Source organism: Myiozetetes cayanensis, unplaced genomic scaffold (assembly GCF_022539395.1).
Source record: "Myiozetetes cayanensis isolate MyiCay16 unplaced genomic scaffold, myiCay2020 scf2-11, whole genome shotgun sequence".
Classification (NCBI taxonomy): Eukaryota; Metazoa; Chordata; class Aves; order Passeriformes; family Tyrannidae; genus Myiozetetes; species Myiozetetes cayanensis.
The window spans coordinates 12,436,860-12,459,134 of record NW_026087411.1 but is presented as its reverse complement, the minus strand read 5'-3'; the positions used below and the strand labels follow the sequence as shown (position 1 = coordinate 12,459,134).

At 37.5% G+C, this 22,275-nt stretch overlaps 1 protein-coding gene across 4 annotated transcripts in view; it reads left to right on the top strand.

The window, feature by feature from the left end:
• Positions 1-22,275, top strand: part of PTPN14 (protein tyrosine phosphatase non-receptor type 14) — a 113,029-nt gene that overhangs the window by 5,952 nt on the left and 84,802 nt on the right. For 2 of the 4 annotated variants that reach the window (XM_050314668.1, XM_050314669.1), the window contains exon 2: positions 8,294-8,366. The exons of the other annotated variants lie outside the window; for them this stretch is intronic. The gene's annotated coding sequence lies outside the window, so the exon portion shown is untranslated. The remainder of the gene's footprint in view (positions 1-8,293; positions 8,367-22,275) is intronic. 4 annotated transcript variants of the gene reach the window in all.

The window sequence follows — 22,275 nt, the reverse complement described above, 5'->3', positions numbered from 1 at the left end:
CCTTTGAATTTTTGACTTGATTTGGAGGATACCTCTGTGAAGAACAGAAGGTAGAGCCTTAGCCCGTGAGAAGCTGGCAGTGTAGGAGAAGTGAGAGGTTACCAGTAGTTGTTTTAACTTGTGTTTGTGAAATTCTTTCTTGTTTTTACAACTGAGAAAATAGTTTGCATTCCTAAGGTTTTTGAGATTAGCTCTTATCATGGAACTCCCTCTTTTTAGAGAAGGCATTCACTACCTTGTAGATAAAATGCCTTTAGCTTTTTATTGATGATGACAATTAAGCTAGGTTTTTGGACAAGCCTGGGCAAAATCAGGGGACTTTGCCAATCAGAGATTGAACTTGTATGAGCCAGATCCTATTTTTGATCTCTATTGCTAAATGCCATTTTGATATTGACTCCTTGCTGCAGGACTTTCATTTGTTCTTTCAGTGCAAAATGTATCGTGTTGTTAGTGGAAACCCTACATTTTCTGGGAATGTGGTAATGCAGTGCTTATCTCAGGTGAGCAAGACAATGTGTAAAGGAATTTCTACATAAAACTTTGTGCCTATTGTTTGCCAGGACAGAGCGAGAAAAGAGGGAAAAGCAATGTAGTCAGTGGCCTAATTCATCTTGTACTGAGGTGGAGTGAAACTTCTGATACCTTCAGAGGCAGCAGGCCTTGAAAGTCCTACCTCAAATATAGAAAAGAGGGGTTTCTGAGGAAATCTGACTTATTCCTTAAGAGCTTTCCAAAATGTTCAGTGTGAGCAGATCTGCCTCAGGAGGAAGAACCCTGATGAGCTTTGGGGGTGGTGGGAATTTATTTAAAAGGCCCTGGAAAACAGGCATCTGCAATAATAGTAAATTTTTTGTGTGTGTGGTAGTGGTATTTTTGTGTGTGTGTGTGTGTGTTGGTTGTTTTTTTTTTTTTCCTTGTTTGGCATACTTTAAGAGCTGCTTGAGTAGGATTGATGTCTATTTACATTCTTCATTATGTTGTTAAGATTCAGTCTGTTTAAGAAGATGCTTTGGTCAGCTTACCAGCTAAAGAAGTTGGCTGCTAACTGAAGGGGATGGCTGATGCAGTCTACTGTGTGTAGACAGAAATATTGACAGAACTTCAGAGCTCTGGCAGGTTCAGAATGGAGAGTGGACAGGGCAAGTTCCTGCTTGTGAATAAAACAACTCATGTAGATGTATTTGAGTAAAGGTCCTGTGATTCCATCCACCTTTTCCAAGACTGTGTTGTGGGAATCTCTATGACAGCAGAGAAAGCTAAATCACAGTATCGATGCTCATGTGCTGCTGCTTCCCACTTTGTTGTGGTTCTTTTTGAGAATGGAGAAAGGCAGTGATGGGGTTTTTTTGCAAGTTCTCTTCCATGTGTCCATGTTTCCCTTCATAGCTTGGTGCCCCAAAATGCATTTGTGCTTAGTTGGAAATCTTATTTATAAAATAGAACTAAAATATTGCAGGAGAGCATGGGTTAACATTTAGCATCCAAATGGTAAGTATCTTCAGTACTAGCTATTTCACTTCCATTTTTTAATGATTTTTATTTCTGATAAGCAAGAAATAAAAGCTGTCATTTAAAGATGAAATTTATTTTTAATTTTTACATGTTCTATATTTTGCTATGCATTCTGGTGTTTCATACTACCTAAGGTTATGTAGAGAGAAGTATTTATATAAATACAATGCTGTATATGGATAGATTTCAATTTAAAAGTAATGTTTTTTAATTCCTTTCTGTGTTGTAGAATGTGCCAGGAGCCTTACAAATTGCAAAAGGCAAAATGTGTTTCTTGAATTACAGTCTAAGGAACAGGAGAAGAAATGGTTTGGTGTAATAGGCAAATGGTATGTTGGAGAGAGCTGACATGTATTCTAAGGAGTTGCATTTATTTGATCATAGCCTGCCCATCCTCTGTAGTTGTTTCATTTCTTGGAAGTTTTTTCTGATTTCTGTATTTGATTGGTGAATTGTCATAAACATGTGCATTTAAATATGCAAATTCAGAAATGCACATTTCCTGCACATTTATGGTTCAGTAATGAAGAGACACTTGTTTCAGAAGAGAATTACTGATGCCACCTGACTTCATGAACTGATGAATGTTTCTCTGGGGTCTTTCTATAGAGAGAAGCATCTTTAAGGAGAGTACAGTGGCTTGGAGTATGACATCTTCTCTACTTGCTATGTTGATTTTGCTCTAGCTGCTGTTGTTCCCAGTTGTTAGTGTAGTAACCTGAAACAGTTGATCCCAGAGCAGCTCTGAGTTTTTGTAGTATGTGTTTGCATATAACTCTTTACCATGGAAAAGGTAAATTATTAAGTGGGCAGGATGAGCTTTCAAAAACCTTTAAACCTTGTCTAACAATGTTAGGTGTTTCTTCTGATGTACCAATGGGTTTATTCAGAGCGACTGATGTAGTCTTACAGTTTTCCTAGAACCTGACTTAGGTATGAAGACTGTGACCCATGCAGTAATTAATTTGTCAAGACATCACACAAGGGGTGGGTGCACTTTAGAGACAATTAGTCATTTTGTCCTATTAGTCAGTAATGTCAACTTTGCTTGATGTTATGTAAAGTTTCTTTCCTACTTCTGTATTTTCATCTTGGCTTACAGTAGAAGTTTGTTATAATATAGCTTTACTTTCATGTTAGCTCTATGTGTTCAGTGTCCTCTATATGTACCACTAGGTCTCTGCACAGAGCTGTGAAATTTTTCACTTCCTTTCCCCCACCCAGCAATACACTGAAATGGTCAGGACCAGCCAGACTGTGATGCAATAAGTGCCCTGCATGTAAATCTGTCAATGAAAGTGGCATTCAGCTTGCTTCAGATAACACTGTCCACTGTTAAATGCCACTTAATTTTGCTTTCTCTACTCTCTTTCGTAGTGTAGATTTATAAAGTAATTTATTTTTTCACTTGGGATGGATTCAAAGCAAATGCATTTGTCAGTCTCTTAATTTTGCATGTTTCAATCAGAGAGTGGCAGAGGATAGGACAATGACAGGGAAGGATATCCTTCATTATTTCAATGTTTTCTTAGATAAAAAAATGGACTTGTGCATGTTTATCTTAAAAAGGCTTTTTACCACAACCTGAGAGCACTGTGGCCATAGTTTTGAAAGCACAACATGTTAGTTTTGTTGAGTGCCTTTTACAATGGCTATGTTATGTGAAAGAAAATAAAATAACATTTCAAACTTGCATGTTGAAAAAGACCCTTTGGTAATACAGTTTAAAAAATAATTCTGTAAGGTTAAGGAAGACAGTAGTTTGTTAATTAGGAAAACCTTCCCAATAATAAGCTCTATAATTTATGGTATTAATCTCTTAGGAATAGCACTGTTGTGGGAATCATGTTAAAATAATACTAGACAGTCCCCTAAAGCATTCACTGAAGGGTCTAAGTCTCTGTCAGAAAAATGGACAAGGTTCTGGTTTTGTAATCAGATAGGTCTTGTTCTTTATTTTCTCTTGTTCTTTAGTTTTTGAAATGAAAAGCATGTGATATTAACTCTAGTAATTGTTATTTTTCTACAGTCCTATTAAGGATGAAGATAAGCTGGGGTTACTGAACTTGGGAAAAAGTTGAGGGTTTTTTGGTTGTTTTGTTGTTGTTGCGTCTTTTTTTTGGCTTAGGCATTTAAACCCTTTTTTTTTTTTTTTTAGCAAAGGATCTGAAAAACAGTAGTATAGTCCAGAGATCTTTAAGTACATAGTTTTGGCAGTATAGTGTTTTGAGGCCTTCACGAACAGCGATCTTCTTTTCAATATGTATTTTATACCTTCATACCTGTCCTTTGGCACACACTTCATTTGCTTTATCCTGAGGCATTTGACAGGCCATGTATTCATTCATCCATGTGTGTTCCTGCCCCGCCTATGGCTGCCTTGAGGCGTGATGTGCCAGATCATTTCATGTTGGCCATGCTGGATCCTTTGTACATCAAGTGCCATCAGGTATCATTAGACCTGCTTTCTACAGCGTGCTCTAAGCAAGGTGCTAAATGCATCCTGTGGAGAAACGGTGTGGTAGGAACCCTCTGGTTGATGACTTAAACGTGTATTTCCTCCACTGCTATCTTGGTAAAGTTATTTTACTGGCATGTGTGGTGATCTTTGTGTACAGGGGCCAAACCTAAAAGAATTTGATAATTGTAACAAACTGGTAGTGCTAGGTATCAAGTGCTAACTGCAGTGGAAGATACTGTGCACCAAACAGTGCAGAATCTGTCCTGGATGGTGATGGCAGGGACGGGTGTTTTATCAAGTCTTTATACAGTAATTCCTCTAACTGTTAGGAAAAGAGATTGAGGAGAACTTGACATGTTGTGGGGTTTTTGTAGCTTTTTGTTTTAAAACACGTGTATCTCATTCTTATAATGATAAAGAAATACAGGAAAGGTAAATGAAGTTTATAAAATACCAAAAGTATGTCAAAGGCTTTTAAGAGTAGTTCTGTCAACTGATGAAAACCGTTAATCCGTAGTCTCCCAAATGTGATGTTCTTTACCTACAGGCTATGTACAATTGTATCATGTGCTGTCTATCACCACAACCACTGTGTCATTGTGCACTGGATAAGTGATGTCTAGACATGGCTGTAACCTTTACCTCTGCAGTTTATATCTCTCAGGAACTAGACACATCAGACAATGAAAGGTTTGTTTTTATGAGACTTTGAAATACCGGAATCAATTATTTTACTGTTCTATTTGTCTATATATGCCTTTAAAGACTATGTGTCAAATCTTTCATATTATATTGTCAGTGATTTGTATAGTTTCATATCTTCTTGACTTCAGAAATATGGCAATGAATGGTGGTTCTGATGATCGGGTGGAACTGTAAGCAGAAGATGTTATTGAGTATATGGAAGCAGTTTGTGTTCTAAGTTTGAACAAACAGAGATACATTAGCTCATGAACAGCAAGAACTTTACAAGGACAAACTGGAAGGTCAGAGGAAATTAAAAACAAAAGAATGCCTGATTGCCATGTCTGCTGAGACTGAGCACTGATTACACTATCCTTGTCCTGCCAGGATCATGATGATGACAACTGTCTTATGTCCTTTGACCAGATAGAGTCATAGAATATCCTGAGTTGGAAGGGACCCACAAGGATCATAGAGTCAAACTCCCGGCCCTGCACAGGATGAACCCCAAAATTGCACCATGTCCCTGAGAATGTTGTTCAAACACTCCTTGAACTATGTCAGTCACGGTGGATTACAAGGCAATGGTAATTGAGGCTGTTAGGTTAAACTCAGCCCTCTTTCTGGAGATAGTTACAGAGCAGCATAATTAGACAAAAGGGGCTTAGAGTCCTTGTGCAAGAGAAGCCAGTGTAATACACATGGATTCTAAGATATGAAAGGTTAAGTGCTGCAGTTGGGTACCTACTGGCATTGTAACACTTTGCATCATTATGTGACATGCTAGGAGAGCGGAAAATTACAACTCAGTTATTCAAGGCAGTAGTAAATCTAGTTAATACCTCACAGTTCTGACACATCTGTCAGTGTGGTATCCTAATTATTTACCTTGGCACTGTAAGCTCCAAGCAGGAAGTCCAGCTTGTGAGCACTGCATCCCAAAGCCTCCGGCGAATGTTTAGCAGCCCCGCTGGCACCAGCATAACTGGCAGCCCTGCTTACCAAACCAGAGCGTTCGTGTGAACAGAGGTGCAGGATCAGAACATCAGTCTGTAACAGGAAATTGCATTTCCAAAGGTGAATGTGTGAAAGGGGTCAGTAGCTCTTGACAGTTTGTTGCAAAGTTCTGTTGGAAGATTATTACTTGGAAAGTCAGGTGCTGTGATTCTATTCTAAAACAAGAAGCTGTAGCAGTAAGACCAATGTGCTCAACCCAGGTTCCTTTAGCACACTTTTTAGCTAGGTCTGGGAATAAGTAAACATCTAAAGTAATCTCTGGTTTTGTCATCTCTTTGGTAGTGTGCTTGCTTCCTGTATTACAAAAGTTATCATTAGTTTAGCTGTGTTTAAGCTTCCTGTCTCACCAGGGTTTTTTCCATTATTTTTACAGTCTCTCTCAGGAGGTACCAATATCATGTTTCTGTAATAAAGGTTTCACCTAAATAACATGTCGGGGTTTTTTCCTGTTGTGTTTTTTATTTTTTTTCTCCTAATTTCCCTTACTTTGTTTGAAATACCTTTTCAACTCTGATGCTTTCCTAGATTTTTTTAATGGCATATCCTATTGTAATAATATGCAGACCAAGAAAGCATAATAATACTTCTGTCTGCAATTGGTGTGCTTTAATAAATTGTATAAAAAGCTCAACAACCTGTTTAGCTTTTATTCTCACTCTGTGAAGTACCATAGACTTTTAAATTAATTTCTAAGTGTGGTATGTGTGCTGTAGGAGCAGTGTCCCTCACTGTGCCAGAGACTGAGGACTCCAGTTTGCATGAAAATCAAAAGAAGTCCTTGGCGCATTGCGTCATGTTGTGATTAGTTTAATTGCTTGATTTCAGTTTGTGAGATGTCCCTATGTCAGGAAGAGGGGTAAACTCACCTGTGTGATAGCTCAGGTTGGACAATAAAAATGGTGTGAACTTTGTTGTTTGCCTGCTCAAACCAAGCCTTACACTACTTGCCTTGGCCTCTTGTGTGGAACGTGCTGTTGTTCAGTAAGTGGCACTGCAACAGTGAACTCTGGCTGAGAAAATAAGTAACTGAGATGCACAGTGTCATGTTTTGTTCACCTCGTGTAGAAATTCAGTACATAAATCTGGAAATACCTAACTTTTAGTATATTCTCTTACTATTAAGTATGGAAACTGTGGACACTTAAAATAATTGACTTTCTGGATTTCACATGTGCTCAGTTACTTATCAAAGCAAAAGGTAAATCTAGACTTGAGGTTTTAAAATAAAAAGTGGAGCTGAATTTTCAGAACAGTGATGTAGAACTTCTCCATGACAATCCCACCTTAGTTAGACCGTGGACAAACATTTTGCCCTTACTGCGTACCCTGCTGTGTGTCTCTTACGGTTAAATCTCATTTCCCACTAATAGATGTCATTTGCTTGCTAGGGTATGGGTTTCCCTATAATGTTGGTGAGATGACACCTTTTAATGGAAGGCTTTAGGTATTTAGGTTTTACTTTTCTCATTAAATGTTTCTTGGTTTTGCAAATGCAGATGCTGTCTTGCCAATTGATGTTTCTTTGTGGATTTCATATTAATTCTTCTGTTATTGCCATAGAATGTACCTTAGCTCATTTTGTGTTCTTTTACCTTCAAATGTAATACTGAATTTGAGAGTTATCAGGATAATACTCAGATTTGGGGGTTTTTATATTTTATTTTTGGGGATGCTAACTAGTTTCTTAATTCATTAGATGCTAATTGTTACCAAAAATGTTCCATGACAGTTTCTTTCTGTATTCATTGATTTATTTATTGTATCATCTAGGCTTTTTCTAAATATGCACCTGTGGTAGAGTTGAATGGAAGGGTTTTCCCCAATTTGACACCAACATTCATATTAATCCACTAACTCAAGTCTGTTTTTCTAAGCTTGGCAATGGTGCTGTGGTATAAAAATCTTGATCCTACTTCATAATGACACTTCTGCTTTGTAGTTACTATCTGTCATTTAATTTATTTGCTTCTAAAAGCTATGTATTATTTGAGTAAGTGACATGTTTATACTTCGAATTTTTAGCCTATGGCCGCAGTAATGAGTAGTCCCTTCCTTTCCCTTAAAAGATGGTTTTAGGCTCATCCTAATTGATTGCTTTCACTCACTTGCTGATGTTGTACTCTTCATTTGAGCATCACTGTCTTGATGGTAATTAAACAAAAGTCCAGTTAAGCCTTGCGCTATACTGGGAAGCAGCTTGCCAGAATTTGACAGTAGAACAAAGGACATTTCATTGACCAATTTCTTCAGAGGAAAATGTCTCAGTGGAGGTCTGTAAAGCAACACATGTGATTTTAGGCACTTACCAGCTATCATTTAAAAATTATTTTAAATCTGTGGCTGAACCTTCTGCTCTGCTCCAAAGATGTGACTCAGAATGCTACTTGTGCTGAAGAGCTAATTTCCATCCACCAACAACATGAAAGCCCTCTTGAAACATCATATTTACAAAGCAGGCAAAGTGAGAGCAAGTAATCTCATCCCCTTGGAATATTTCACCACAGGGCTTATGATAAAAAGGATTAAAAATTTTCTATTTTATCTAAAATATAAAAACCTGTAAGTCCCACTTAACTGAAACCATTTTAGTTATTGCCCTTAATATTTTTGTTTCAGAAGCTGGAAATTGGAAAGAGTCACTGTAGAACTGGAAAAATGAAGAGTGAATCAGAGCAATGTTTTTTCCAAAGTGAGTCTTGCATGGCTGTTGGCATTAATTCTGCTGAGTAAAGTCGTTTGAGAAAGGAGAAGGAACACACAAGTTGAAGAGAAAAATGACACAGAAGATCCTGCTTCGGCAGGACTCTTTAGGATAGTTACAGGACCATCGTCTTATTGCATGAAAACTTGTAAAATGTATGAAAAGAGAATTTCAGTTGGGTTTCCAGCTTTCTCTCTCTTTTACCGTTAACTTTTTTATTTGAATGCCACTACTCTGTATATCAAGATCAAGACAATAATTGTCAACAGATCCAAGTACGTGTGTACATTATTATGTTTAATTTCCACCGAGCCATAAACACTCTTTGTCCTTTGCCTTTTACTAGCTATTGGCTTGGCTATTCCTTGTGGACAGGAAAGCTGTGTTTAATGCTTTGTAAAGTGGCCATCAGTTCCTTGCTTTTATCTCTATTCAGCATAAATTATTTTCAGCAAGGCCACAGAACTGTTCTGGCCAAGATTTGCAGGTGCCCCTTGTGGAGAGCTATTTCAGGATAAAGGCCTAATCTTACTGTTTCTTTCCTTTTCTTTCCTCTATTTCTTCTCTCCTTGAAGAATACTAATCCTGAACGATAGAAGCTGATGACTGGTCTGCTCCCTTCTCTGTGGCTCTCTCCTGTTGTTGTTTTTATCATTTTCAGAATTAACCCCTCAACAGGATAGACTGAAGCATATTCTTTTACCCCTAAGCTTGGTAACTTTGTGTGCGCTGCCATTGCAATATTTCTAAGGGGAAATTCAGCCCCTAATTATCAAATTAGATGCACATTCTGGTTCTTTGGCACGACTTTACTGCTACCCATCTGTTAGGTTGGCACTCTGCCCTCTCAGAAAGTAGCCGACCAGTTTGAGCTGAGCAGAGGAGCCAAGCAAAGATGGGTTAAGAGAGGCAGCCCGCAAAACACTTTATGTTCGATTCCTCTTGCCAAAAGCTCTTCCTGTTTGCAAACAATGTCAGCTTAAGCCCATATGCTTCATTACATGGGATGACATCTGTGGAGACAGATGCAGAGATGGCAATACAAATGACATTTGATAAGGAAGGGCATATGTTATGAAACCAGACACCGCTATGAGTTTAAGATCCTGTCTGTGCTGCACATGCATACACAGAAATATAGATTACTTCTGTATTTTGGTGTGTGAGTGAATTCATCAGCCTGGGTTGAGCTTTTGACATGCATCATTGTTCAGGATTTGTGCTAGGTGTAACTTCAGGTTTGTGATTCGGTTGCTGCACGTTATTAGCCGAGGTCAATATTATGCTTCAGTACTCTTTGAATGGTAATGTGCATTAAAGGTCCACTAGTTTGCACCATGTAAGGAAACACGTTTGGATAATGTTAGTGAAAGAGGAACCTTGTGTAGCATAGGATTCTGCTGTGAAGTGTCTTTCTGAAGGATTTCGGTATTACCTTCCAAAGTGTCTTCTACGAAATCCATTTTAGTGTTTAGAAATACGTTATTTGGATGTGAATTTTACATGTCTGGGTAGAAGAATTGTAAACCCCCCCTTCTTTTGGAGCAGTCTTTTTGCCCCTTCGCTAGGTTTTACTGCTTTTTCACCAGAGGTCAGCTTTGTATCTGAAGCAACTCTTCCTCAAAAACCTCTGCTTTTAACACCGTTCTTGTGCTCTCCGAATTGCTGAGGCTGGTGGAAAAAGTAGCAAGGTTTTGTTAAATAGACTTCATATATAATTCATTGTAACAGTTTGAAGAAAATATTGACATTGAGTAAACTATTCTATTGGTTTAGAACACAAGCAAAAAAAAAAATGCAGTATTTGGAATATAGGCCTTATCAACCATATTAAAAGACTGTATTTTTAGTGTTTGGTAGAATGGAAAATGCACATTTCAAAGAAGATGAATGGATACTGGAAAAGGGAATTTTTCTGTTACAAAATAAAAATATCTCAACACAAGGGAATGTTTTTCATATCCCTTTAATGGAGTTAATATTTGTTGTTTACAAACCTGAGAATGTTTTTTGATATTTTGTCTGGCTTTTTATTGAAAAACATTTATCCAATATTTATACATTTAGATATATAGGACTGTAATGAATAGTTGTAGGTGATTTTTAATTTTTCATTCATTGGGATTTATTTTTAGAGCATTTCCTGGTATTATGACACTCTTTCCTTTGTAGCTTAAGGGCAATGTTATATTTGCTAGCTAAAAGACCTCCTAAATTGTATATGGCTGTTAAAGACTTGGACCAAATGTGATTTGTTGAATTTGCAGTGTTGTGGTAGGGAAACTGATTTGGAGGATTTCCTTAATCACAGTGATACAGTCACTTTCTCTGCACAGCTTTTATCCTGCACTTTCAGAAGGACAATTTCACTTCTAGTAGTTTGGATTAGGAAATGGACTTCTCCAGAGTTGAGGAGTGTTGATTTCTCTGATTGGTTGGGGTTATTAAGAAACTTTGAGTGCCTCATTTTCACCTCTTATAGTTCTTGGCTGTTTTATCTGTAATAAAGGGATATTAGTAATGATGATGATAATAATAATATCTGGTTTTTATTCTCCTCCACTGAATCCTACTAAGTATCTTTTTCTGTATACTCCAAGGTATTACTCAAGTTATACTAATTAACTCTGTCCTTCAAGTGCCACCATCCAAAAGGTGCAAATAAACACTTCCCTGTTTCATTTAAAAACTGGCTTAGTAGCTGCAAAACGTGATTTCTGATAGCTGTATGTACTAGATGAAGATTCAGTGCAAATAAAAAGGATTAAACTGTAGAGACTGAGATGTGTACTGGCATTTCTTATCTCACTGTATTAAACAACTAAAACTGCACCTTTTTGTAAAAGGTACATTTTTATATTAAATCACCTGGATTTTGCAGAAATGCAGTTTTTGTGGTGCATTTAATGTCAGTGTTTTTTATGCAGTTTGCAGAAAATTTGGTCTTATTTTCAAGAGGATATCATTGAAGATACCCTTATAATTCGCTTGGAATTTTTTTTTTTTTGGTACAAAAAGCCTGGCTTAAGTGTGCAGTGCTTTGTTATCAATGAATCTCTCTGCATGTACATCTGTATGTAGTTTTTCCTATTGAAGGACCAAAAACCTGGTTTACTTCTTTGGTTACATGATGAATTGCATTAAGTTATTACTTATGCATATTAGACAGAGGAAACGTCCTCAAGCTGGACCAGAGGAGGTTCAGACTGGACATCAGGAAGAATTTCTGCACTGAAAGGGTGGTTAAGCGTTGGAATGGGCAGCCCAGGGAGGTGGTGGAGTCACCATCCCTGGAAGTGTTTAATTGATATGGTGGTGGTCAGTCACAGGTTGGACTTGATGATTGTGGAGGTCTTTTCCAACCTTAATGATTATAAGAGGCCTGCTAGGGACATGAGGCACTACACAAGGGGTCTTTTTAATAGGAATCTTCTTGCCTCTTTGTGTTGCTCTGAAGTGTTTCCAGTGTGTTGATTTTTTTTTTTTTTCCATGCAAGCTCTGGCATTCTTCCAACCATGGAATCAGGCTCTCCAGTCCAAGCCAACCCTATAGGTTATTTGTTGCAATTTTAGGATCAGCACTCTGAGAGTTCTGACAAAATCTGTTGCCTGGTGCTACTAGCCCAGCAGCTGCATCAAACTTCAGAGCTCTAGTCTAACACACTGGAGAAATAGTTTTGATTTACAAAAACTCTCCTGTCAGTGCTTATCAGAGAATTTAGATGTTATGAACTTCCTTAGATAGGCCATCTCCAGTAGTGATGACTTGCTTTGAAAAGCCTGTTTGCTTGCCCCTCTGGAACAATAGTGGCAGCTATCTCGAAAGGAGGAGTTGGACAATTCTGAGATACCAGCTGGACCAACTTGGGGATCAAAACAACCCTCTTTTAGAAAAATGCTGAAAGGAATTTCAAAACTTTAAGGCTGCCACATTTTACTAACCAGATGCTCTCTGAGTGCTGAATACACTGACAACTGCCAACGAGGGAAAAACTGTGAGGTTGTATGACTTAGTACTGTTTTGAATTGTGCTAAATTAAAATGCCAAGTCTACTTCAAATAGGTAACACCATCGAATTTATGTTAAAAAAAAAAAAAAAAAAGAATAATGATGGTGTCTGCATTGTAGTGGCTGAAGAATTGACTGGTAAAACACTATCAGAAAAAAGGATTTTCAAATCTTGGAAATTCCATTCGCTTGATTACTTTCTTTACAGAGACAACTTGCAGCTTAGGTCATGGTTGTTACAAGATTCAGAGTGGTTATGGCATTGCATATCTCTCCTAATGATATTAATCCTAACCATGATAACTAATGATATTAATCCTCTGATGCAAATTTTCCACTACTGTGATCATTTATGCACAGTGCTTTGGAGGCAGGGGAGAAAAAAATGTCAGCAGCTAGATGGTTACTTGAGGAACATGCAAGTTAAACACCTGACATCTGGTGAGTCACTCTCCAAGTATGTGTGATTGAATGATGGTTAACTGATTGCTGCAGTTGATTAAGTCCAAATGTGTCTGAAATGAGAAACACTTTATTTTTGAAGGTAGTAAAAAGTGCACTGTAAACACCCATAGTTTACAGACCTTAGTGCAGTATAACTGTCTCCAAAACCCACCACTTCTCTTTAGGAATAACTTTGTGCATTAGTTGTTTGCTGTTGCCATGCAAGTATTTCTAACATTTCTAATACACTTTGTAAATGTTGTTTTCTGATGATAATGATGCTCAAGGGGAATTGCTACACCTTGTTGTTTTCTGGTTGATTCTATTCTATTCTATTCTAATGAAGCAGCCTGCCTGTTTAGAAGTTTCCATACTATCTTGACTTAAAAGTGTATCCGGGCTCTGATGGTAAGAGCAAAATCCAGATGTTGAACCAACATTTTTTCACAGACCAATTGTTCAGCAAGACAAGGAATGGTTCAGTCTTCTGGTGCAGACACAAGACAGGTAAGATATTAGCCCAAATCATGGTGAGATACATTCTGTAATGTGCAGGCATTGGGATCACACTTCTTAAGGTAGGACCTGAAAAACCTTTGACCTGTCTGATGCAATAGCTCAAGGCCGAGGTTGTTGTTCATCACAAAGATTCATTTAGCTCTATTGGCTTTTCAGGGAAAACAGAATATCTCCTAGTAAACCTCAAACAGCACCGTAAATAATGAATCATTTCAAAATGTGGTTATGGTTGTAATGCTGCAGAATGTCGGTTGTGCCTGAGCATTGACAAACAGGGTTGTTGGAGAGGCAGAATGCCACCTCGCCTTCTGCAGCTGTGTTGTCACTGCCCATTGGTTGTACAAGCAGCTGGTTATTCAAGTGCTTAAATATAGATTGAGGAGCTTAATAGTAAATAACTATTTGAACGATTGGTGTTTTTAATACAATACTTAAGCCAAGATTTACTCTTGCAAAAGTCGTCTGAGCAAGCCTTAATGATACTATGTATTAAAAAAAAATTAAAAAAAATCAATGAAAATACAAATAATGAAATTTTGTGCTAGATTGACTAGCAGTAACTTGTTGCCGAAATGTGAAACAGTAGTCCAAAATTAGTTAAATGTTTATAGATGGATTATTGAAATGATGAAGCTATTTGGAATGTGGGGTTTTGAAACAACTAATCCAGGGCAGTGCTTATGTTTTGATAGTTTTGTAGATGCTTTTGTATCTTTGGAAGGAGTTATGACCATTGTTTCTGGTATTGTACATACTTAGTGCACAAGCTTTTAGTAAATTACCATTGTTAGACTTGCATCTTGTTAAACAAACATAGATTGAAACAGATTCCGTGCTGTAAAAACAACCACATGCAAGCCAACTTCTTTGTGCATGTGGGTTATGTATCATTTCCCCTCAGGAATTAACAACATACCCTGAACTCCACTTTTTAATTTGATTGAAAGAGAGAGACTTGCACACAGAAGAATTAAAAACTCTTGGACTCTAATCTCTTAATCTACATAAAATGCTTGAATGTTTAGCTTTGATAATATATGAAGCAGGTCTGGTGGTCCGTAACATTTCTGATGTGCATTCCCTTTTTTGCAGCAAAAAAGAAATCAAAGCAGACATAAAACAATGTATGACAGATGGGTTGGTGTTGGTGAGAGTTAGCCCTCAAGCATGAAGAAATTCCAAACCTCTAATTCTCCCTTCTAATATGTTAGTGGAAAGTAATTTTGGTGGCCTAATGGTTCCTTTGCCGATGTTACATAGTTTTCTTACCAGTGGGATCACCATGCACTTTGTGGACATCTGTATTAGGCTTTTTGGTTCTAAAGAAGAGACTATCCAGGAGTAACATCAAGCAATTGAACTATTTGGCTTACAAGTTTTTGTGCTTGGAGGCAGGTCTTCTGGAAAATATGTGGAGTCTTCCTCAAGCTTGAGATCAGGAGCTGGTTGAGATTCAAAACTGGATTACTGAAATGAGAAGGTGCACGTAGAAGTACCAGCTCTAACATAGCTTTTATAGTTAAAGAAACAGCTTCACAGAAATAGTCTATGCAAGGAAGAGGAAGTTTTCTCCACCCATTTGCTTATATATATATATATTTTTTTTCAAAGAGTGATATTTCTTAGGGTCCTGCACAATCCAAAATGGAACTTACTTCTCTTCCACCTTTTTCCAGGGTAGCAGGAGAGAACTGAGCCCTGGTTTTGGCACATACTCGTAGGTGAGGTTATCTACAAACATGTTGTAACTCCTCTGCTATAATTAGTCCTAGTGCAAGCCGGTTCATCATCTGGTTTTTAAGTCTCTAGGGCTGGAAGAAAGTTTTGGTGGAGTTTTTTGTTTTGGGTTTTTTTTTGATGGTTGGTCTTTTTTCAGTAAGTGCAGTGGTTTGATCTTTTGATTGTATTTCATACAACTAGCATGTTGTAAATGCAGGCAAAATATGCATGTTTTAGATGGTTTTAGCTCTCAAAGTAGATATCTACCCTTTGTATTGAACCATTTGCCCCTTATATTTGTCCCACCTTCGGGATCTTAAACTGGGATTTAAAAAAAATAAAATTAAAAACAATAGCTCCAGAGGAGGATTGCCTGCCTGAAAAGACTGCTCCAGAAATGCTTGCAGGACCTAATCAGAATAAGACATAAAGGAAAACTGGCTTTACATGATGTGTGGATTAGATTGGCAGGAAACTGGACCATAGTTAACTTCACTCATGTGCACTGAAAACAAACCGAACCCCACACCCACACTGTTGGTCTTAGTCTTTAAAGTTTTGTTGGCAAAGCTCTCCCTTTTATGAGTGGGAAAACAAGTCATACCCACAGTAGACACAGTTATGCTGGCAAAAGACTCCATGTAGTCTCTGCCAGTTGAATAAAATCCTTTGGCGTATGTATTTTATTCCATCTGAGGAAGAGCCTTGGCTACCTCTTCCCTGTTCCCCCCATCCCTTTTTCTCCAGCCTAGCAGAAACTTCATCTCCACTAGTGGGAATTGCAGAGATAACACTGCTTGGCGCAGTCCCTTTTAAGTATTGGTAAGCCATTAGAAGAAGCTGCTGTCATCTTGGATCTTAATTTGTTTCAGTAGATAAAACCAAAAATGCTATCAGAGGAGATAGATCACTTAGGTGCAGAAATTGCATGAGAAGAGTAATGCAAGTCCTGTCAGGAGTGCCAAAACGACTGATGAGATTCCTTGGGACTTGTTAGTCTTCGTGCCCCATCTTAACTTTCTCAGTGACATGGTTTTGCCTGGAGGCAGTAGTAAACCATCAAAATACAACAATATCCCGGTATGACAAGGGGAAGATCTTGGGGATCTAGGTCTCCCAAGGCTGTCACTGACTGATGCAAGCTATCACCAAGTGGAAGCCACAGTTTTGGAGTGATTTTCTAATTGTTTGGATTTTTTTCTAAGAAGAAAAAGTGCATGGCTTTTGCACACCAACAACTGCTCATGGAAGATAAGAAATTGCAGCAGCCAAAGCTTTAGATTTATTACTGTGGTCAATATCCTGTTATTTTTAATAGGATACAGCCCCTCCACTTCCAAACTAGTGAGCTGTATCAAAGAGACTGTATCATGTTTCAAGCCATTCTGGCTGTTGGGTCCTGAACTCATACTCACAAACAGGGTCCTGGCTTCCTATGAAACATTTTATCTGGTTTAGCTTTTTTTTTTTTGTCTGTGTGTGCTTCCACAGGCATGTTTCAGCTCCCTGTTTCTGGGATTTTTAGGAGCCTTTGTTTGGTTTGTTTTGAAGTCGTATGGTTTGAAAAGAAGAATTTGTGTTGAGGTTTGCTCTGCGCACACAGTGGAAAGCAAGGACTACCTGGTTGTCAGGGTGCCTGTGGCCCAGCACTTCAGCATGGGTCACTGCAAGGGTCAGAAATTAGGGAATTCTTGGCTGGCTGCTGGGAGAGAGATTCAGCCTCTTTGCAGTGCCTGAGTGGCTGGAGTAGGGGGAGGAAATCTGGCTGGTAAACTTTTAGCAGATAAAATTTGGGTTAAAAAGCAAGGTTTTAACTGAGGGAAATGAATGTTGTGGATCACTGTTTTCTTTTGGTTAATTTTACTTTATTGTTTTGGCTATTTAATTAAAAAACATTTTGAACATTGTAAGTAGTAAAAATACCCCAATGTTCTCATATGTGATAAAAATAAGGAAGCAGAAAATCGAGCCAGGCACTAACAAAGAACTGCAGAGCGAGTTAAAGTAGGAGGATCAGCTGGTCTGTATTTCAGAAAGTTGTGGTAGGACTTTGAGATGGAGGTGTTACTACCCTGCATGAGATCCAGCACAACTTGCTGGATTTATGCGATGCAATTGTAATTTGGTGAGCTAAATTTGTAACTGTAATTGTTCAGTGGCTATTTCTAGACTTTATAGTAAGTTTCAAAACTGCCTTTTAAAAAATGCTTTGTTGCTTTGTTACTTTCTTTTTCAGGCCTTTTGTTTTTTGCTGGCCTTGGGTGGTTACTTTGTCCTCAACTCATCTATGTAAATTTTAGTACTATTAATGAACAATGAGGTTAATTTTAGTTATGTGTATTTTAATGTTTTTTTTTTTTTAAACCAAGAAAATTAACTGCAAATCTGATTATACAGGAGGTACATTTCTGAACAATATTTTATCAAACTTAAGGCCAAGGAGATACATCTCTTAGGATTTAGCATTATCAGTGCCTTGTTTTGAATTTTTGGTGTCCGTCCTTAGAAAGTCACAAGCAGTCAGACTTTTGACATAATCACATTTCAATTATTTTTTCTTTCTGTGTCCTTCTGGATAGTATTCTTTTGCCTTCTGTTAATGATATTGTTAACAAATAAAAACAAGCATTTAGGAACATCCCAACATCACTAATTTGATTTCTGGTTGGCAAAATACTGTAGGGAGTTTCAAAAAGTAAGAGCCAGGGAAGGAAAATAAACGTAATTTTCAAGTTCAGATGACCTGGAAAGTTTAAATAGGATTCAGCATGCCTTGAGGACAGGGAAACTTTAGTTTGCTGACTCTGGACAAGAAATCAGAAATGCAAGGCAGGTTTCAATTCTGAAGGTGAGATAACGCTTGTTGTTTTAATGGATCCTAGTTAACAGGATATTTGAAGAATAAAGTGTTTTATAAATTGCATAATACAACATGAAGGTATATCTGCATTACAAAGCTTGTTCATAATGGAAACTAGCTGGGTAACTCAGTTGCTAATTAGACAGTTTGTAGTTCTGAGGAATAAATTTTTCTGGTAGTGGAGACCAGTGAGTTTTACTCAGCAGAGTGCAGCTACCTTTAACAGTTGCTGAAGATAAATATAAGGACCTTTTCATATCTTGGTTTTGGCATCAGTTTTCCAGCACTGACACTCCATTTGTAAGGAGATTCTGGCCTTTTAGTCCTGAAACCATGACATAGAGGGTTTTTATGCACTTTCTCTTTTTAGATCCTTGTCTTTGTTTATTGGGACCTCTTCATACAGACCCAATGTGTACTCTAATGAACATAAATATTTTCCCTTAAAGGTTTCCATATGTTTATGATATTGTCTGCAATTAAAATTAAAGAAAATAAACCAAAATTTAGGCATGAATTATTTGTTTTTACAGTTAGAATGGGAAAAAAATTATGCTTAGCATCTATATTTTATACAGTGCATCTAGAAACATTTTCTATAGCTTTGTGTCAATGGAAACTGCATTCTCCACAGAAGCTTTTATGTTATCCATTCATTTTTTCCAATTTTTAAATTACTATTTTATTTCAGAAAACTCTTTTTTAGTAGTGTCCTAAGTTTCCTTGTTGAGTCACTTGCTCCAGTAGTTCTGTTGGCCGCCTACAGTGTTCCAGACAATATACATTTATACCCAGGTGGTTTTTTTGTTTTTGTTTTTGTTTTTGTTTTTTTTTGAGAACTGTGATTTTCTCTTCTCTTAGCAGAAGGAAACCAAAACAAATTTCAACTCCCTCTTGGATTTTTTTTTTTTTAATGTATTTCCTTTGGAATATTCATAGTGTGCTTCACATGCTGGATTGTCCTATTTTTTGGTTGCAAGAAGTATAATATATGACGAATGTGTGCTTGCATGCAGGAAAACTATCTAGCTGTCTACTTCAGATTATAGACAGGAAAATCTCCCTTTTCAGTTTTTGGAGACTTTTGGACAAATTCTATAAGCCAAAACCACCATGACTTAGGGAAAGAAGTGTATAAATTACATGCAGATGTTACAGTTCCTCTTTATGGAGTCATCATAATGCCAATCTTGGTGCTCACTAACGTGACATAGGGCTTGACAATGGTTGCAAAGGCTCTCAAGGCATTATCCTACCCAAAGCTTTTCCATTTTAGAAAAATTAGCTTGTCAATTTGTCAGTAACCTGATGGCTTTAACTGTAGCCTGTCCATTTCAGATGCAGAGCCCACAAAAACCTTGTTTTCCTCATGGGCACTTGCCCAGCTCAGTCCTTACTACACTGTGTGCACGTTGTGTACTGTCATAGTTCCTTTCTGTGTGACTTGTAATAACTATTTGTTTCTTACCATCTTTTTTCCCTGTTGCTGGAGCAGAACTGTTTGTCTTTCTAAAATTAGATATCCATGGATACATATAATATTTTTCTCTGTTTAAAGCTGGCAGTTTAAATTGCACATGGAAAAGAAAAGTGTGTTCCACTACAGGAAGTCTGTATGCTGTATTCTTCATTTACAGGAGAAGAAAATGTTACATGGAATATTTCGCTCTTTGTTCTGTAGAAGGAAAACAATACTTATAGAAGCACATTTATACTAATATCTATAGCCAAAGTCTTCCTCTGTTTTCATTCTGCAGTATTCAGGGACCACCCTATGAAGGGAAGTTAACTATATATGGGATACACTAAGGCACATAATTTTAATACCACTTGTGAGCTTTTATATCATTCCTATCTTGTTTCTCCAGCTGAAAGAAGGTGTTGAAACCTCTTCAACTGTGTGGACCATTATTTAATGTAGATCTTCTTGCCCAAACATCTCCCTTCATTTCTCAAGATCCCATACAATCTTGTCATGCTTGTAATTTCTTAAGACTCTACAGGTAGTTGTAGTAGTGGTAGGAAATTATGTAGTATACTTCTCTTGCAGTAGTGAAAGTAGTATGATGACAAAAATATATCATTCTCACTTCTGTGAGGTACTAGGTGATAGCAACATGCAAATGTGAACTTACTTTCATGGAATGGTATAATTGCTCTCATCTGTTGTCTGAATAATAACTCACATAAAAGGATGAGCCTGACTCTTGAAAATCGGTAGTGAGTAGTTATGTTGGACTTCTCTACTGAAGGAGCTAAAAGATCTTGAAAGAAGAGAATGGTCTTCTAAATTATGTATGTTTCATGGGATTCATGTCATCCACTGTTGTACTTCTTCAGAACACTTTTGAAACTTGTATAAATTGACCAACAACTGCAAAGGTTCCCCCCCCCCTTTCCTATCTGCATTAAAAAAACAATTTCTCTGCTCTTTGCTTATCTTTGCCAATCTTTTGTCTTTTTCTCCCTACCTTCTCTCCACTTCATGCCAAAGTGATGTTTTCTTCCCCCTCTGCAAATTAAATTCTTACTCTAATTAAAAAAAATATGAATAAATTAGAAGTTTGGGGGTTTTTCCTAGTGTCAAGCTGAATACTTTCATGTTGTTCTTGTTTGAGCCTTACTAACAGGCAGAACATTGTTTAGCCCAGTGACCTCAAGGAGTATCCTGCAATATGAACTTGGTCTTGTGGCTCTACTAATTTATTTTTTTAATTTCCATTGTAAAAACATGATAGTAAGTTTTGTGCTGCCCTTGTCACTGTCAGAAGACATATATTTACCAGTGCATACATCCTACTGTCAGTAAAGGGATTGGTTTTCCCTGAATGTTTAGAGATAGTAACAAAGGGGTTTGAAATTTGTCCATCATGAGAAGGGGATGTCAGAACGCTACATCCCCAAGCTGGTTCACACTTCCTCCAGTAAAAACTGAAGATATCTGTCACTTTTAAGGATTTAATTCACTGCAGGTTGTTTATGGCACAACTGGATTGCTGATTTCAGTAGCCATGAACAGCTAATGCTGTGTACTGCAGGAGCAGGAACTGGTGAGTCAGATAGGATAACATGAGGAGGAGGAACAAATTCTTTGATAGCATGGTGCTTTATGGTCCCCAAGTCCCCTGTGATACTTTATTTGGAAATTCATGGTGATTGATTTCCTCTACTAGAACACCTGCTGGAGTAGAAGGATCTCAACAAGAAACAAATTCTTGGACTGTGTTTTAGATTTTGTTTGTTTGTTTTTTGGTGGGTTGTGTTTTTTTTTTTTTTTGGTGACTGTTTGGGATCCCATCAGCCATCTTTCTGTGAGGGTTTCTTTTGGATTGTGCTTTTTCCTTTTTCTCTCTTTTATCTATTAGCTTTTCTTCAGAATTCCACTCCTTCTCGATACTAGGATGTTTTGCACTATTAGTTTTCCAATTGAATTCTTGGCCTTCTGGTTCTAATAGTTTCATATTAATTTTGACATAAACTGTAGTAGTAAGGGCAGCTATTTTTTCCTTTGACTTTATATATCAAAGCTTAGGAAAAAAAGACTGAAAAAATGTAGCAGCTTGATGTTGGGGTACGCAAGCAGTGATTGCCAGTGATGACTGGTGTTATGAAATCTCATAAGGATATGACTGTATTCCATCAAATCTTCTTGGTCTGTGAGTGAAAAGAAACGTGAAGGTATTTGAGTTGTCATTAAGCACATTTTGTGTTTCTTGCTTCCAGAAACTTTATAAAAATAGCCAGGTGTAATAACAATAAATTCATTATTCTTAAAAGGATATCCTGAATTTGACATGCCAGTATATGACTTTGAACTCTAGTCTTACTGAAAAATGGAGGATGTTTTGAAGACAGGCCTTCAGAAGGATTCTCCTATTTATGCTGTGTGAATTCCTGCGTTATATTTAGGCACTGAAAATACTTTTGGACTGAGTGTCCTGTATTCTGCAGTGGGGGAGTGGCTGGGGAAGATATGAGCTGTTCTTTTTTTTTTTTTTTTTTTTCATGAGGATACTTAAAACTCTTCTCCAGTGATCCTGTTCCCTCTTAGAGAGTCATGGCCTGAACTCTGCTGCCTCCAGCCTCCCTCCCACAAGAGTAGGTTGTGAACCCTCCTTATGCTGAAGTGCATGACAGTGGTTTATCCTTGCAACCATAGCTTTTATTTAGCTGAAAGAGAACACTTGAATTCTGTCCCAGTTGAACTGGTTACCTTCCAAACCCAAGCAAGGCAACGTCACTGCTGTGTAGAGGACTTGAATTCTTTTCTTTTTTTTTTTTCCCCCTTCTTAAGTAAACCCTGTGTGATCTTGGAAATGGAGAATTGAAGGTCCAGAGTCAAATTT